Source organism: Drosophila sulfurigaster, chromosome 3 (assembly GCF_023558435.1).
Source record: "Drosophila sulfurigaster albostrigata strain 15112-1811.04 chromosome 3, ASM2355843v2, whole genome shotgun sequence".
NCBI classification, from domain to species: domain Eukaryota; kingdom Metazoa; phylum Arthropoda; class Insecta; order Diptera; family Drosophilidae; genus Drosophila; species Drosophila sulfurigaster.
Window position 1 is genome coordinate 7,393,398 of NC_084883.1, and position 16,426 is coordinate 7,409,823.

Genomic DNA, 16,426 nt, shown 5'->3' on the forward strand with positions numbered 1-16,426 from the left:
TGCGAGGGGAAATCAAAACGTTTATCTCTTGGCTGTTGCTGTAATGCAATGGAATTTGTTCTTGATTTTTAGTTTACAATAGTGTGTGTTAATAGCAAACTTTTAGATTGCGCTCGCATTTTTTAACATCTAGAGCAAACAAATATTTCAACAACTTTTGATGTGACCCTCGCTTCATGCTAGCAAAACTGCGATTGCAGTTTCTTGTTGTTGCTGTTCTTGTTACTCTCTAGAAACAATTGCCTGGATTTTCTTTAGAGTTCAGCTCGCATTGCACACACAACGAATGATGGATGTGCTGCTGCCGCTGCCGCTGTTGGCAGCGTCTTTGGGCAGAGCAGAGCAGAGACTGTGGCAGCATTTGCGTTGACTCGAAAAGTTGTTGGTTGAGTTTTTACTGCTTCGTCGGTTAGGTTAACATTTTATTTGCCTTGTGTGTGTGTTGTTTTTTTCGTTGCTGTTGTCGCTGACTTTGCTTCTTTCTCTCTCTCGTGATCGCTCGCTCTTGAATCGAATGATGCTATTGTTGATGTCTGCTCAGTCCTGAGTTGATCCTTTCTCAAGGGAGATAAACAGCATGTGAGAGAGAGAGAGAGAGAGATGCTGATTAATCGCAAATTAAATTTGACTTGATTGATTGACTTTGATAAGGGAAGTGTAATTTAAAATATTTGTCAATTACACTTTGTTGTTAATTCAAAATTAAATTCGTTTTCGGATTTAGACTTTGATTTTCAATTCAATGCTGTTTGTCAGATCTTCGCTCGTACTCTTTCTTGTTACCTTTTTTTTACTGGTTTATTTCTACCTAACTCTGTTGCGCTCTCTCACTCGCTCTATGGCTCTCTCTATCTCTTTCGCTCGCTTCGTCTTGACGAACCGGAAGTTGCTGTAGCTCAAAATGTGAGTGTATGTGTGTGTGTGAGTGTGTGTGTGTTTAGTCAAGCAAGTGAATGACCCAATTAAGACAACAGATAGTCCCCAGCTTAGGCTTAGACGTCTAAGCCCAAAATGTAGGTGGGCCCAGAAAGAGATGCGAGCAGTCAGCGCAAATAGTTGAAACGCTTCAAACAGGTTTCAGTTGCAGTTGCAACAGCAACCACAATATGTTGTAGGAGCAACCACAACAGCAACAACAACAACAACAACAACTGGCTGCCTTTGGGCCAAGGCATTTCTGTATTAAATATTTCGCACCATGTTCTGCATTATTTCGATTGCCTGATCCCTGAGGCCCGACTGGCATATTTTGTCGTTGACTCAGTTGAGGTCAATGCTGCTGATTGCCGCTGCTTGCTGCCTGCTGGGCGAGCAAACAGGTTTAGCGAAGCTTTTTTTGTTGTTTTTTTTTTTTGCTGCTGCGTTTTGGGTTGTCCGCCTTCGCCTTCGCTGCTGCTGTTTGGCTGCTGCTGCTGCTCCCACAGTTTTGGGACAGTGAACCCTCTCGCAACGAAACATCCCCTCAATAATCATAACAACAACGAAGACAGCCCTTAAACAAACGCTGCTTGCGTTGTCTGATCGAGTCTCTTCTCGTCTCGTCTCATTTCGACTCGTCTCTCGTCGGGTTCGTTCGTGTCCATTCGTGTCGGGCGTCTGCAGTTTGATGCCTGCTTCTGGTTCCGGCTATCCCGAAAATGTGTTTGCCCCATTCCCATTCCAGGTGTTTGGCTTTCGCTGTGTAACAGGCGCTCAGCTGCTTGCAACTAGTCGATGGCTTGCATGTTGCACACTCGAATTTTGCACGAAAGTCAAAAGCGTAGAGACAACAATTGCCCCGCACCGGTTTGCGGCTTTCTTCATTATCATCAACATCGTCATCATCATCATCGTCATCGTCATCACAACCATCGTCTCGTCATCGTCAATTTCCTCACTTTGTTTGTTGTATTGCATTTTGTGAGTGAGTGTGTGCGTGTGTGTGTGTGTGTGTGTGTGTGTGTGTGCGTGTGTCTGTGAATTGTGGAGCTTTTGCTTGCGCTTTCTTTCTAGTTGCCTGTTTCGTTGCTGCCACAGCGACAGCGGCAACAGTTGCAGCTGCACTTGCAGCGCACATCTGCAACAGCCACAACAATATGAGAAATATCTCGTGGGAGTTCTTTTGTTAAAGCATATTGAAATTATGTGAATTATTCTCCATTTCTCTGTTGAAACAGAATTCACTTAACAGAGATATTCACTAATTTGTTTAAAGAATTTGAATAACGTGCAATTAACAGTACGGTTCAGTCTTTCATAGCTGTTTAACAATTTCAGATTCATATAATTGGATCACTTTATTAGAATAAAGGCAAAAGAAACTTAACAAATGAGATTTTAATTACATGAATGAGATTTTAATTTCACAATATTACAAATTTCAAGCAACAACAAAATAATGTACGATTTCTTAGTAGGAAAAATTAAGCATTTACTTTTTACATCTTAATACGAAAAGAGAAAACTAAATTAAAGTTTAAACATGACAATACAAAGTGTTGTAATTACTTTATAGTTTATAACTATACTTTTGAATATACATATAATAATAGTAAATTAAATAATTTAAGCAAGTTGGGCAATAAAGAAAATTATATGCTTTGGTTATATAGATAAAAGTATTTTTAGTGGGTAATTTATATAATATGCACTTCAAATAGTAAACTAAACAACTCTGTTATCTAGTGATATTCCTAACACGTTTTAAATACATAAACTTTTACTTACAATCTATAGTAGTCAGATATTGAGCAACTTGTAGTAGATTAAATATACCATAAGTTAATACCCTAAAAAGAGTTGATTGATTGAATTTCAAAGTTCCTTTAGTGTACATTTATTAATTTGATTGCTTCTGCTGTAGATAAAAGTCAAGTTAAAGCTTTGAATTTAGCTTATCAATGAAAAAAAATGCAGTATGCTGCAGTCGTGCATGCCCCAACTCAAAGGCGACAAATTGATGTTATGTACTTACATTTACATACACGAGTAGTATTAGTGCACACTACTATACATAATGTGTATGTATATAGCACTCAGTTACACATACAACCACATGTATAAAATGAAATGAATAAAAAAGACAGCGAAAAAAGTATAAAAGGAAAAATATAAACAAATAATTAACTGACATATCCGTATGCTTATCGCGCAACAAACCACAGCAGCAGCAACAGCAGCAGCAGCCGCACCAAGCAGCACACACAAGCACTCACACAGATACTCACACACATACGTACACAAGCAAGCGCCCGAGAATCTGAATTTTGTATCTGACAAAATGCCATAATGAACGTGCTGAGTGGCGTCGTCGCCGTCGTTGTCGAGGCCCGAGATACACTCGCACTTGGTTGGCCAGCAACAACAGCAACAACAACAACAGCAACAACAACAACAAAAGTATCTACAACATCAAACGTGCGTTGCGCCGACGCCAGCGTCAGCAGCAGCAACAGCAGCAGAAGCAGCAACAGCAACAACAACAGCAGCGTTTGCTCTGTACATTTTTTCGGTTAATATAAATCAGTTGGGCGCACAGACATACATTTATATGTAGAAATATATAAACATACGAATTGTATACTATATACACATACATTTACCGAGCATGTATGCATGTATTTTGTACGTACAGCGAACGTACCTTCAATGCGATGTATAGATAGACGACGTACAACATAAAGAAACTCGCTTGCTCTTAGTGCTCTGAGTGTGTGTGTGTGTGTGTGTGTGTGTGTGTCTGTATGAGTGTGTGTGTGTGTGTTGTGCTCTGTGTGTTATATCTTAGAAGATTTGAGAAACGATTTAGAAACACACATCAAGACGACAACGATGGCAACTGTGGCGACGGCACGCGTATCTGTCAGATACATTTGTAGCTGATGAGATATGTCTGTACCATACAAACAGATACATTCATATATATCTTATATGTGGGCATACATATTAATTTTGGTTTTTTTTTGCATGGCCCGTTAACTGTGCAATGGTCCAAGGCCTGTCAAGGTGCGCCCAAATGAGCCAGACACGAAAGTGTCAGGATTACGAGAAAAGTTCACATATACTATGCATAACATATAGTATATTTATAACTCGTGTTTGCCTCTTAAAATAATAGATAGCATTAAGTGAAATGCTGAGTTGATATTGGCAATTATCTTAGCGTGGGAACATTCGAAAGATCTCTTAATAATAATAATTATAATACGCTCTCTAAACGAGGGCAATCTTGTTTCTACAGCTGTTCTGTTCTCATTCGTATTCTGTAGAGTAATAATAATGATTTGCTAGTATTGCAAAATGATCACAAAACTTGTTTAAATCAAGGTCAAAGTTGAAATATTGATTATGATCAACAAGTAAATACATATATAAAGAAATTATATTAGATTCAGGATTTAAGACAAATGTGAAGAAAGTGTATTTGACAGCTTGGTCAAATCTTTTTCAATGCCATTTCATATAAATGTTATTTAAATTTTTTGGCAAATATCGACGACAAAGTTCTGTTAAATCGAATTTCCTGCACATTTTGTATTTTATTGATTTGAAATTGGCTCGATAAAGTTAAACAAGAAACTGGTTTAAGGCAACGACTGACAACAATTGTAGCCAAAGTTCAGATACATTTTTGGTAGATAGACGGTGATTGGTGAGGGCGGGGGCGGGGGGAATACGTTCAAGATTTTTATATTCATTCATTAATTTTATGGCATGCCAAAGAGACGACTGTTGTTGTTGTTGTTGTTGTCGATGTTACTGTTGTTGCTATTGGCTTTGCTTGCTTTTGCAGATGCATAGTAATTATCTTTGATTTTTTTTTGCTTTTCGGTTAGGGACTTTCCGTATAGTTTATAAGTCTACCTATATCTCTCTCTCCCTCGACCTGCGCCAGTTAGACTTTCACTTTTCTGCTTTGTTTCAAGCAAACATTTTTTTTCTTTATCTTTTTATTGAAATTACGTAAAGATGAATGGCCGCCCATTGTCTCTGAGCCCGGGTGCTGTGGAATTTGGAGCGGGGGAGTCGGAGGTCGTTGCTCGGTGGAGGTGGAAGTGGAGGCGACTCTTGCAATCAATCTGCAAGTCTCTATGAATATGCATGGGGTGACCAAATTGGCAACTGATTCGAATTTGCATATGCATCAATACCATTTTAGTTGCCATTAGAACCCTTCGATGCCTAATGTAGGTTTGTTGATCTAAACGGAAAACAATACAGTCGAGATGCATTCAATATGTTTTCTCTTTTGCTTCGTTTTAAGCAGTCAACTTTTTTGCTCTCAATTTAATACGTGCATAAATGCTTCTTGAGCAGAATAACTATTTAATTTGCTTCTCAAAGCAATCTGAACTATTTCAAAGCAAAAGTCAAACTTTTCTTGAGTGCAGTGGTTTTGTTAGACCCAGTAGCTCAAATGTTTCGTGCTCTATTTGGTTTGTCGACGAGTCTAACATATTGTTGGGTAGTTCACTTTAATGAACGAATTGAATGAGTTCAGTGTTCAATGTTCTATTTTGTTCAGTTCAATTTAGTTCCACAGTTAGTTTTTGTTCAGTTGGAACTTTAGTTCCATCTTTTTCATTATTTTAAACTCTTTCTGTTTGATGAATTTCGTTTACTATATTCCATTTTTGTGAGAGTTCACTCAAATACAATTCTTATGTTTTAACAAATAACGTGTACTTATTTTGTTAGACCCAGTAGCTCAAATGTTTCGTGTTCTATTTGGTTTGTCGAGAGGGGAATTGTCTACAAATATTGTTGGATAGTTCACTGTAATGAACGAACTGAATAAGTTCAATGTTATTTAAAGTTCTTTTTTGTTCAGTTCAATTTAGTTCCACAGTTAGTTTGTATTCAGTTGTTCACTTGGAACTTTAGTTCCTTTCTCTTCATTGTTTTAGACTCCTGATTCTTTTTGTTGAATTTCGTTTACTATATTCCAATTTATTCCATTTATTCCATTTTTGAGAGAGTTAACTCAAATAAAATTCTTATGTTTTAACAAATAACATGGACTGGGTTTGTTCGTGCTGTATTTGGTTTGTCGATGAGTGCAAGTGTAAAGTATCGTTGGGTAGTTCACTTTAATGAACGAACTGACTAAGTTCATCTTCAATGTTCTTTTTTGTCCAGTTCAATTTAGCTACACAGTTACTTCTTGTTTGGTTGTTCACTATAGTTTCTTCTTCTTCATTGTTTTACAATCGCTATTGCGACTTGTTGAATTTCAAATATAATACTTATGTTTTAACAAATAAATTGTTACATATTAAAAACATATAAATACATCAATTATGGAAATGTTCGAAGTTGTTGTTGCTTGAATGAATGAATGTGCTTCAAAATTAATTTTCTTAAATAAATAATATATTGAAAACATGACAAAACTAAACCATAAACAACAAAATTTAATAAGCAAACTAACTGGAAGCAAAATCGTAAGAACAAATAAAGCAAACTAGTTCACTGATCAAAAATGAACGAAAGAACTTATTTAGTAAAAAACACATTCAGTATTATTTTATTATAACCTTGTATTATTTTATTATAACCTTATAAAATATTTAAAATGAAAGTATAGGGATAGCATAACACTCCAAGCTAAACTTAAGTGCTTGGTCTCCCATAGTCGATGGATTGCTTTGCGACGTTTCTTCTACGATAGTTTTAGGAAATGTTTGAATGAATGTAGCTTCAAGGAGTTATAACATCAATTTATTAGATAACCATTTTGATAACTTGGAAATGTCAGCTAAATTAATTGCGTACACACCTTTTCCACACAGTTTCCAGTTTAGCACAGAGCAGGAAAATATCTTTTTTATGCCTCAAAAATCTGTCGAAATCAATCAAGGCCACACACACACACACGCTCGCACACCTCATGACACATTTCGTTGGAAAACGATTGTAGGGTAAAACAAAAACAAAAACAAAAAACGAAATATAAAAAAAAAACTACAGCAGCTACAACAACAAGTCGAAGATGTGGGAAAAACAGACTGCAACACACAAAATGGGAGTCAATTTATAAAAGTCGCCCCGAAACTGGACAACAAATAAATAACAACAACTGCAACGCTATGAGTATGAGTGTGCGTGTGTGTGTGCGTGTGTTTGTCGGCGCTTTTTACTCCTTTTTTGGTTGTCAACGTTAATTAATCAATCATTGTACGCACGTTGGCGGTGCATTAATCATTTTACAGAGTTGCCGCAAAACTTAAAATTTCAATTTTCAACTTGGAATTAAGTATCATCATTCAATCATTGCTCAATCCCGCTGATGGGCTCATCCTTTTCACCGATGATATCCTTTTCATAGCTATGTCTCCTTTGTATTGTTCAAGCTGTTCTTCTTGTTGCTGTTGTTGGGCATTTGTAAATCAAATTGCATGGAAAACAAAGTGACCAAGGATGTTGTTGTTGTCATTGTTGTTGCCCTGGAACGAGGGCTGAATACTGGGAGGGATTGGGAGCTTTTTCAGCATTGAACGTGAGCTGACCCAAGCTGAGTTACAAATGTTTTTCTCATTTTTGTTTTTTTGCAAAGATAGCGAAGAGTTGCTAGAGCCCACCAGAGATTCGAGAAAGATAGAGAATATGCACGAGCGAGGAAGAGAGAGAGAAACAGAAAGCGTGACCGAGAGAGCAATAGAGATAGAGGAGAGAGGAAGACGAAGACAAAGCGACTTGTTTGGTGGGGCCACTCAACACGTTTCTGACTGTGCACGGCTAGTGTAGTCTCTGTGTGTGTATTAGTGTGTGTCTGTGTGTGTGTGTGTGCTTAAGCATGCGACCGCACTTGTGCCACGTACAACAAAAAATACGAAACAAAACAAGTAAGAACGCTTAAAGTCACCAAAGTGCCTCGATTAGGCAAATACCCTGTAACTAAATTCGAGAAAAAGGTTAGGAAAAATCGACATGCTCAACTTAAAAATCCAACTAAATGTTTTTAGTTCTTAGTGATTATAATTATTTCAAAATATTATCTTATAATGAGAATTTATTATTTGGTAGATTCTTAATAAGAAGTTTAACACCAAATCAATAATTAAACATAATAATTATTGTACTATTGATATTAAAACATATTTTGTCTTTTAAAAATATTATCCACAATTCAACTATTTTAAAACAAAGTGCAATACATTTAAGAAATATATAAAGAGATAAAGATTTCTGACTAAAGACTTGTATTCAACAATAACTGATATACCCGTTTTGTGAAGCTCTGAAGGGTGCTGGGTATACGAAAAGTTCATTTGAACGCTTTTCTTTTATGTTGTGAGATACAGATATACAAATTTTTATGCTCGCCGCGCCACTCGAGCATATTTTCGTGTTCTCCTCCTGTTGCTGTTGCTGTTGCTTGTTGTTGTGTTTGGATTGCAGCACTTGAATTTGGTTTGGCGCGCTCCAAAAATACCAGAAACCGTACCGTAACTCAACCAACTGATTCCACTCATCGTTTGTTTTAATTGGGCATTTTTATGTATTTATTAAATGCAAATGGCAAATTGGTGAGTCAAGAAGACATCAGGATGTCTGCGCACTTGACGCATAACAAATTTTAATGGTCCCAAAATTTAATCCTATGATCCCAATCCCATGCCATATTCCTTGTCTTTCGCCTCTACTACAATTTTTCTAGCATTGAAAAATAAACTCAAATATGTATATGATTTAGATAAAAAACTGAACATATTTGCTTGGGCTACATATTTGAATATAAGATTGTTGGCTTGTGAAAACATTTATAGGAGATCTCAAAATTTGCACAACATCTTTGTGTGCTCGTTTATAGTTTAAGGTTGAAAGTTCATAGTCAAATTTTCACATTGAATGCGCAGTTAAAAGTTAATTAAAAAATACCCTATGAACAGGAAACTAGAAAAAGATATGCGATCTTTTATGAGAAACTTGGTTTTAATCTACAAAATGTTTCCTGTAAAATGTAAACAAAAATCATAATTCAGATTTTTAATTTATGGCAAATAAACAAGGATATTCGATACATTTTTTAAATCTTTCACGTGAAATTTGTTTTTTAAACTATAATATATTTTCTGTTTCTTTAATAACTCAAAAATTAGCTTTTTTGTTAAAATGAATCGAAAAGCGATTTCTGTTAGCACCTTTGCTGTATTTGCTATGCTTCTGCTTACATTAATCTCAATTGTAGAATTACGTTAAGGAAACGTTCTGTTACTTAGGGAATTAACATTCTGAAGATGTTGCTCAGAGAGCTTCTAGACTTAACATTTTATTTACAGCATATTGCTAAAATTTATGAATGCCTAGTAATGCATGCTGTAAATGAACGAGTTTTATAGTTTTAATAACTGTAGATGCTTATAGGGACTGACTGTTGATAGACATGACAGTAGCATTTGCTAATGGGAATTACTTTATTCCGTGTATGTTGGTTTTAGCGTAGCATAAACATGTTACGGTTACTTAGACAGATATAAAGGGCGAAAGGGAGAGGGGGACTTCCTTGAGTGTGACAAGGAGAACGTCGCACTAAGGCTGAGAGCGAGTGCGAGAGAGGGCAAAACAAAATAAATATCTGCATAGGGAAGCCGGAGCCGGTCAGCCGGTAGTCGTCAGTTGCCATACACACATGCACGCCGTGTGCAATGGGTGAGAGAGAAGACTGAGAGAGCACAAGCAGAAGCACAGCAACAATGTTCCTGATGGGCAATGAGCGCGCGCTCATCGTCCATCGGCCAACGTCCATCGTCCATGTGCAGTCGACGTCGACGTCGCGTCGTGGCCTGCATGTGTCACTGCACACGGGCAGAACTCTCCGATCTCTGCATGTGTGTGTGAGTGTACGGGTATCGGCAGTGCAACGACCTGTGACAAAAAAGCAGCAGCCGTTGCTGCTGCCGCCGTCGCCACCGACGACAACGACGACGACGACGTCGACGGCGTTGTAGTAGCTGACAACGTGTGACGCATCTGCAGGGATGTTGTTACGTGCCAGCGCAACAGTCGCTAAGAGAGCACATTTGAGAGAGCCTGCGTGCGTGTGTGTGTGTGAGTGGGAGAGCGTGAAAGAGAGAGAGAGAGAGCTTAGCAGAGATAGAGCGTCGCATTACTTTGTGTGTTGTACAACTGTTAACAGACTCCCACGCTGCGCTCAGAATGCGTTTGCTATGTTATTGTAGTTGTTGTCGTCGTCGTCGTTGTTGTGTTGTTGTGGCTGTCGCTCAACGCGTTTTGTGCGGCTTCTTCTTATTTTTGCTGTTGCTGTTGTTGTCTTTTTTTTCGTGCATTATGCGGCTAGTGGTTGGATGGTTGATGGCTGAAGCGGGCGGGTTTCGGTCATTTGGTCGTTTGTTCGCTTCATTTGTGGCCGTCGTCTTGGGCAGCGTTTAATTTTCTCTCTGCTGCTACAACTACTAAAAATATTTTCCATGAAATTGCTTTTGTTGTGTACACAAACAAAACAACAAACAGGTTGGCCCTGGGCACCTAGGCCCGTTTGCGGCAACTTAAGCGGCAAATAAGATACTCTGCAGTCTAAATGCATTTCTCAGATACATTCTGCAGTCAATGCTCAATGATGATGAGCTGCTGCAGCCGCTGCTGCTGCTGCTGCTGCAGTCCATTAATTAGCTTTATTAACTGCCTTTTGCTGCTAAACATGCGTAAATTACTGGGTCAAACATAGCCATGGGTGTAGCGACTACATACATCCATAAATACAAATGTATCTATGTGTGTGTGAGTGTGTATCACAATTCTGTGAGTGTGTGAGCATTTCCGGCAAGCTGCCGCAGATAGAGGAGCAGAGACGAGACGAGACGAGTCGAGGCTGTCATTCAATCGCCTCGTTTAGTCATTTGTACAAATAAACGCGACTCGTAGCATGGATTAATTAATGTTAATCAAGTTTTGGATCCATAAAAACAAAAGCAACAACAACAACAATCGACAGCAAACTATATTAACGACAACAGTCAAATGAAATGAGCCGAGAGGGGAATCGTATGTGGCACGAGACATTTGATAGAGAAACACTCGCTCATAGATAACTACAAATATTTTTATATAATTAGAGCTGATTAGCACTATACAATTATGATGTGTATAATTGGCTACGACTTAGTCCAGACACCATTCACAGCTTTTATAAATGTCAAATATTACGAATCGATATGATTAAAATCTTATTTTATTATCTTTCAATTCCACTTTTAGTATGAGCTGCTAGAGTTCTGAAATTATTAGGAAACTATTTCATAAGCATTTCCACGAATTCAAAAATGGTTTCATTTCTCATGAAATTGGATCACAATCATGATAGACACCATTCAGTTCAATAAGTAGAGAATATTAGCAATCTTAAAAATGAGGAGAGGCTAATAATTAAAGTTTTTTTATGTTTTTTTTTCTATGAACAAATTTAATTTTTAATTTTATTTAGTTACTCCTTGTAATCAATAAAACATTGAAATTTAAACTTTGACTTTTGTTTGTATCTCATATGTGCGTATGTATTTATGTACATTATGGATATACAAATACTATCAGATAATAATCTTTGAAGTTATTAAGGAAATAATGTATTCTTAAAAACGTGGCAATCTAGTATATTTTGAGCTTTGTGGTACATTTGGAACGTAACATATAGATATACCAAATACAGTATTTGGTATATGTGTACATATCTGTATATTTTCGGTATTTCATTTTGCTTTTGTTTGATCATACTCGAATTTCTTTCTTTCTTAGCTGTTCATCAATAATGCTGACCTAATACACCTATGCTAGCAGTTTAGAATGTTTTAAAACACGCCAACATTTATTTAAATAAATGCATAATTATCATAGAATATGAGAAATTCAACAAAGTTTGCACACTCAACAATAGCAAACGAATATGCGATCAATCACAGTAATTGTTGTCAGTTTTTAGCATAGAAATTTCCATAAACTTCTCCAGAGAATCCGGTTTTAGTATGCTAAAAAAGGACGAGACCCGAGATACTTTCAGACAGTCCTTAGACAGAGACGAACGAGCATGTGTGTGTGTGTGTGTGTGTGTGTGTGTGTGTATCTGAATCTGCTTTTATGTATGCATGTAAATATGCCTCACTCGGAGGCAGGTGTCCCACATTGTGCAAAACTCTCTTTCTTCCTCCCCTCCTCATCATCATCATCTTACTCTCACTTAGATTACGGTCTCTCTGTGTGTGTGTGTGTGTGTGTGTGTGTTTGGTTCCTTTTGCCTGATTCTGTCGTATCCTGTGAGCAATTGAAAAGTTTCTGCGGTGCTGTTGCATTATGCTTTATCCACAAATCCATTTCCATTTCATTGCCCAGTACCGAGATCCAGTTACAGCTTCGCTTCCACACTCGAACTCAAGCTCAGTCGCTGTCGCTGTTGTTGTTGCTGTCTCTGTTGTTGTTGTTGTTGTTGTTGCTGTCGCTCTCACTGTCTCCGTCGCAGTTCCAGTTCCACCCCGAAGCGCTTGTAATGAAGTCTAAAATTGCGAGTCATTTCGCAATGCTTTTTGCTAAATTAACACACAGAACGCGAAAAACTATAAAATCCAACGGCGGGGTCCGGTCCAACCGACCCTTTCCCCACACCCACCTCCGCCCCGTTCCTCGTTCCCCATTCGCCTTTCCCCCGCCATCCGGCTGCGTTCGTTTAAATATTTATGAGCTACACGTGACGTCGACTTCGACGCCGAACAACAACAACAATAATGCCGTAGCATGGCAACAACAAGCTGCGAATGTCGCCTCAACAACTTGCTAACTTATGACACTGTTGTTATTACTATTGTTGTTTTTAATTGTTCAAACCACACACATAAAAATTAAAATTAACAAAAATAAAGACAAAAGAAAACCAGCTAGAATATAACTAAGGTTTCAAAGGTTTATGTGTCTAATATCCGCAATAATCGCAGAGTTCTGCGATACCAATTTACACTTTCACTTCAGACTCGCTTTTTATTTTTATTAACATTTATCAGCTTATCTTGTTCGCACAACTAATTTCAGCATTGAGCTCATTAATTTGCGCAATAGAACTTTAAAGTTCTTTGCATTTAGTATCTAAGATCTAGGTTTAGACTTTAACTGATGAGTTTAATTCATTAAGAATACAATTAATCTGTATATACAAATAACGTGTCTTAGATGTGAACCGCAAATGAAGTGAATGAACAAAATTATTAAAAGTGTATTTATCAAAAAAAAAAAATAAATAAAAAAAAATAAGGAAGAATTATGAAAGACATCTTTCTTAAAAATTATAACGTAAAATAACATTGTTTTCAACAAATGGTATATTATTAATTAATGGCTTTGGTTGTCATTTGGTATATTTAGCATTTAGTAGTATATCGATAACACAAAATTAGCATTTGGTATATTGAAGCATTTTTTCTGATATGAATGATAATACTGCACTTTTATTATAAATGGGACGCGAATTCGAAAAGACTCGATTGTAGCTTTTCTTTCTGGTTTTGACTTTTCAATTAATAGGTTTTATATACATTCTCTTTGTAAGCTGTGAAAGCTAGTCCTCTAAAAAGTCTGTAGTAAATGATGAATAACATTATATAAAAGAATTTATTCGAGGTTTTAAACGACAGTGAAAAGTGTATAAAGTGGAAACTTTCAATTTTAACTTATTCGAATTTTCAGAGTGCTTCGAAAATAAGAAAAGAATCCTTAGTAAATGAACTCACTTCGTTGCAATATCATGTGCTCAGTGATGTACGAGAGTTCCTTAGCCCTTTACTGACAAACACATTTCACTTTCAACGAGTCCATTTAGACATTCCTAAAGTTAAAAGCCGTCACAATTGTGTTGATACTGAAGTATTTATCAGCAGTTTCGGCCTAGCCCCCGAGTGAATTTGAATGGCATGCCAATGGCCAAGTTATATTAGCATTTGTATTTTGTATGTTGTATTTGTATGTATTTTGCAACCCATTCGTAAACCCTTCAAAATGAATGTGCATGTGGTCCGTTTGGTGTCATGGTCATTCGTTAAGTCTATTTTGCGGATATGGTTGTTGTTATTGGATTGCTGTTGTTGTTGTTGTTGTTGCCACTTCTCTGCTGGACGCTCAAATGACAATCGCCTTCGTCGAGTTGAACCTCCCCCAGTTTGGTTGCAGCCTGGACTTGGACTCAACAGAGCGCAAAACTTCGAATGTGTGTTCGATCTCTGTTGTTGCTTTGTGGCTGCAACTTCTTGGGCTTCTTCCGCTGCTCATTGCTGCTGCTGCTGCTGCTGTTGCTGTTGCTGCCACCCAATGGTCGCATTTTGCCGTGATGCGACCCGGGTAGGCGCAGCTGCGCCATTTAACGCATGTTGTACAACATTTTATTACGGCCAACCACTCGGTGCAGTGTTTGTATCTACCCGAAAGGCGCGCACAAGCGCGAGCTACAGATACAGATACATACACATACACATACACAGATACATACTCTCACACACCACTGGCACACACAGGGGTGACTTTTCCCCGAAAAAAAGGGATAATAATAAAGTAAATGCTCGCATAAGACTGAGCCTGACTCGCACTCGCAGAAGGACTCAGTTAACTTTAATTAATTTTCTATTTCTGAACAATAATGAAATGACACTACATCAGTTCGAATTATTGTTATTTTTGGATAGTTCCCCCTTCCCTCCAACAATGGGTTGAGGTCATCAAACGTTTCGATTACAGCTGCTTAATGGCACTTTGTAAACAATTCAAGTAGTGTTGGTTAACAACACTCTTTTGGAATTACTCGTACTCTTATAACCATAAATGGTAATAGTTTACAGTTTTTTTTTGGAATTCTTAATTCATATTTTATTAAAGTTTAGTGAAGCTCAGTTTTAAGCTTAAATTTCATCAGCTTTTATACTTCCTTCGATACAATTTGTCTAGCAAATCATTTAGTGCTAATAATTAGAATAAAATATTTAGTTAATAGTCAGCTCATAATATTGTTATTTTTAGATAGTTTCTTCGTCTTCCTTCCCCCTTCGAAGTCATAGATCGTTTCGATTACAGCTGCTTTTAGGCATTTTGTAAACAGTTCAAGTAGTGTTGGTTAACAACACTTATTAGAGATTACTTCTGTTCTTAAACAGAACTATCGTAAATTGTAATAGTTTTCAACATAACTGGTTCTTCGTTGATCTTAATTCACACATTATTAAAGTTTATTGCAGCTCATTTATAAACTTAAATTTCATCTGGTTTTTTTATTTCCTTTGAAAACACATAACTAACAAATCATTTTGTGCCTATAATTTCAATAAATTCATTTCATATTTTATTCAATAGTAATTTATGTTGTTTTTAATTAGTTTTCTCTTCTTCATATTAGTCGTGGATTAAGATTAACAAACGTTTCAATTTCCCCCACTTATTGGGACTTTGTAAACAGTTCTAATAGTGTTAGGTAATAACACTCTTCAAATTATTTCTGCTCTTACCTCTAAACTTATTCCACTTTTTATTCATAAAGTGCAACAAATAAAATAGTTACTTATTAATTTCGCTACCGTATTTCATATATCATTTGATGTATATTATTATTATTACTCAAACTGTTGATATTTAGAAGAGTTTCAAATTATATTTCTAAATTCACTTCCCAATTTCAATAATATTGATAGTTTTACTTGTCGTATAATCAGTTTACAATTCTTTTAATCTCATTGCATTTTTTTTGAGCTGATAACCCTGAGCCCTAGCTAAACATTCGCAGTATGACTTAACTTGAATGCATTTGAATGCAAATTAAATAAGCACAATTAGTAGGTGTTTCGCTCACTAATTAAAGAGTAGAACATTTTTATGGCCAACGAGTTTTTTTTCATCATTGAGCAACAATATTGAAACTATATATAAGGTGGATAGTAAACTTCTGATTACGAAACTCAATAGATTGGATATACTAAAAGATAATACAAAAAATACACTTAATTATGCTGGCAATTCTTTTTAATATCGCAAGTTCGTTAAGAGATTGGAATTAATGTCGCTTTCGATTATAATCTGATGTAATTATAAAAATTAATAATATAAATTAATTAACTCTTTTAATTATCATTATTTAACTTCTTAAAGTCAAACTTTGTTTAACTTGAACTTCTTTAACCAATTCTCAAAGTAAGTTAAAGAGAACTGAGTTTAGATAAGTTGTTCATGAGCTGGAATTAGTTTTATGAGAAATTTACCGTTATTTAAGTCTGATTGTGAGATGCAGTAATTGTTGTATTAAATGTAAACAATAAAGCTAAATAACATAATCGGGAATAATAAGTTGGAGCGTTGTTTATTTGCTGCTGGGCGCCTGAGCGAAGAAGGGAGCCCAGAAAACGGGAGGCGCGACAACACGATGTTGATGGAGACGACATCCACAATTACAACTACAAACAATAACAACAACAAC

General features: G+C 36.6%; 1 protein-coding gene and 1 long non-coding RNA gene across 2 annotated transcripts in view; both read left to right on the top strand.

The window, feature by feature from the left end:
* Window positions 1-16,426, top strand: part of LOC133843580 (neurogenic protein mastermind) — a 98,749-nt gene that overhangs the window by 1,294 nt on the left and 81,029 nt on the right. The gene's annotated exons all lie outside the window — the stretch shown is intronic.
* Window positions 6,580-8,652, top strand: LOC133845273 (uncharacterized). The gene is made up of 2 exons (XR_009894720.1): window positions 6,580-7,477; window positions 7,539-8,652. It is a non-coding gene; the product is annotated as an uncharacterized LOC133845273 (long non-coding RNA).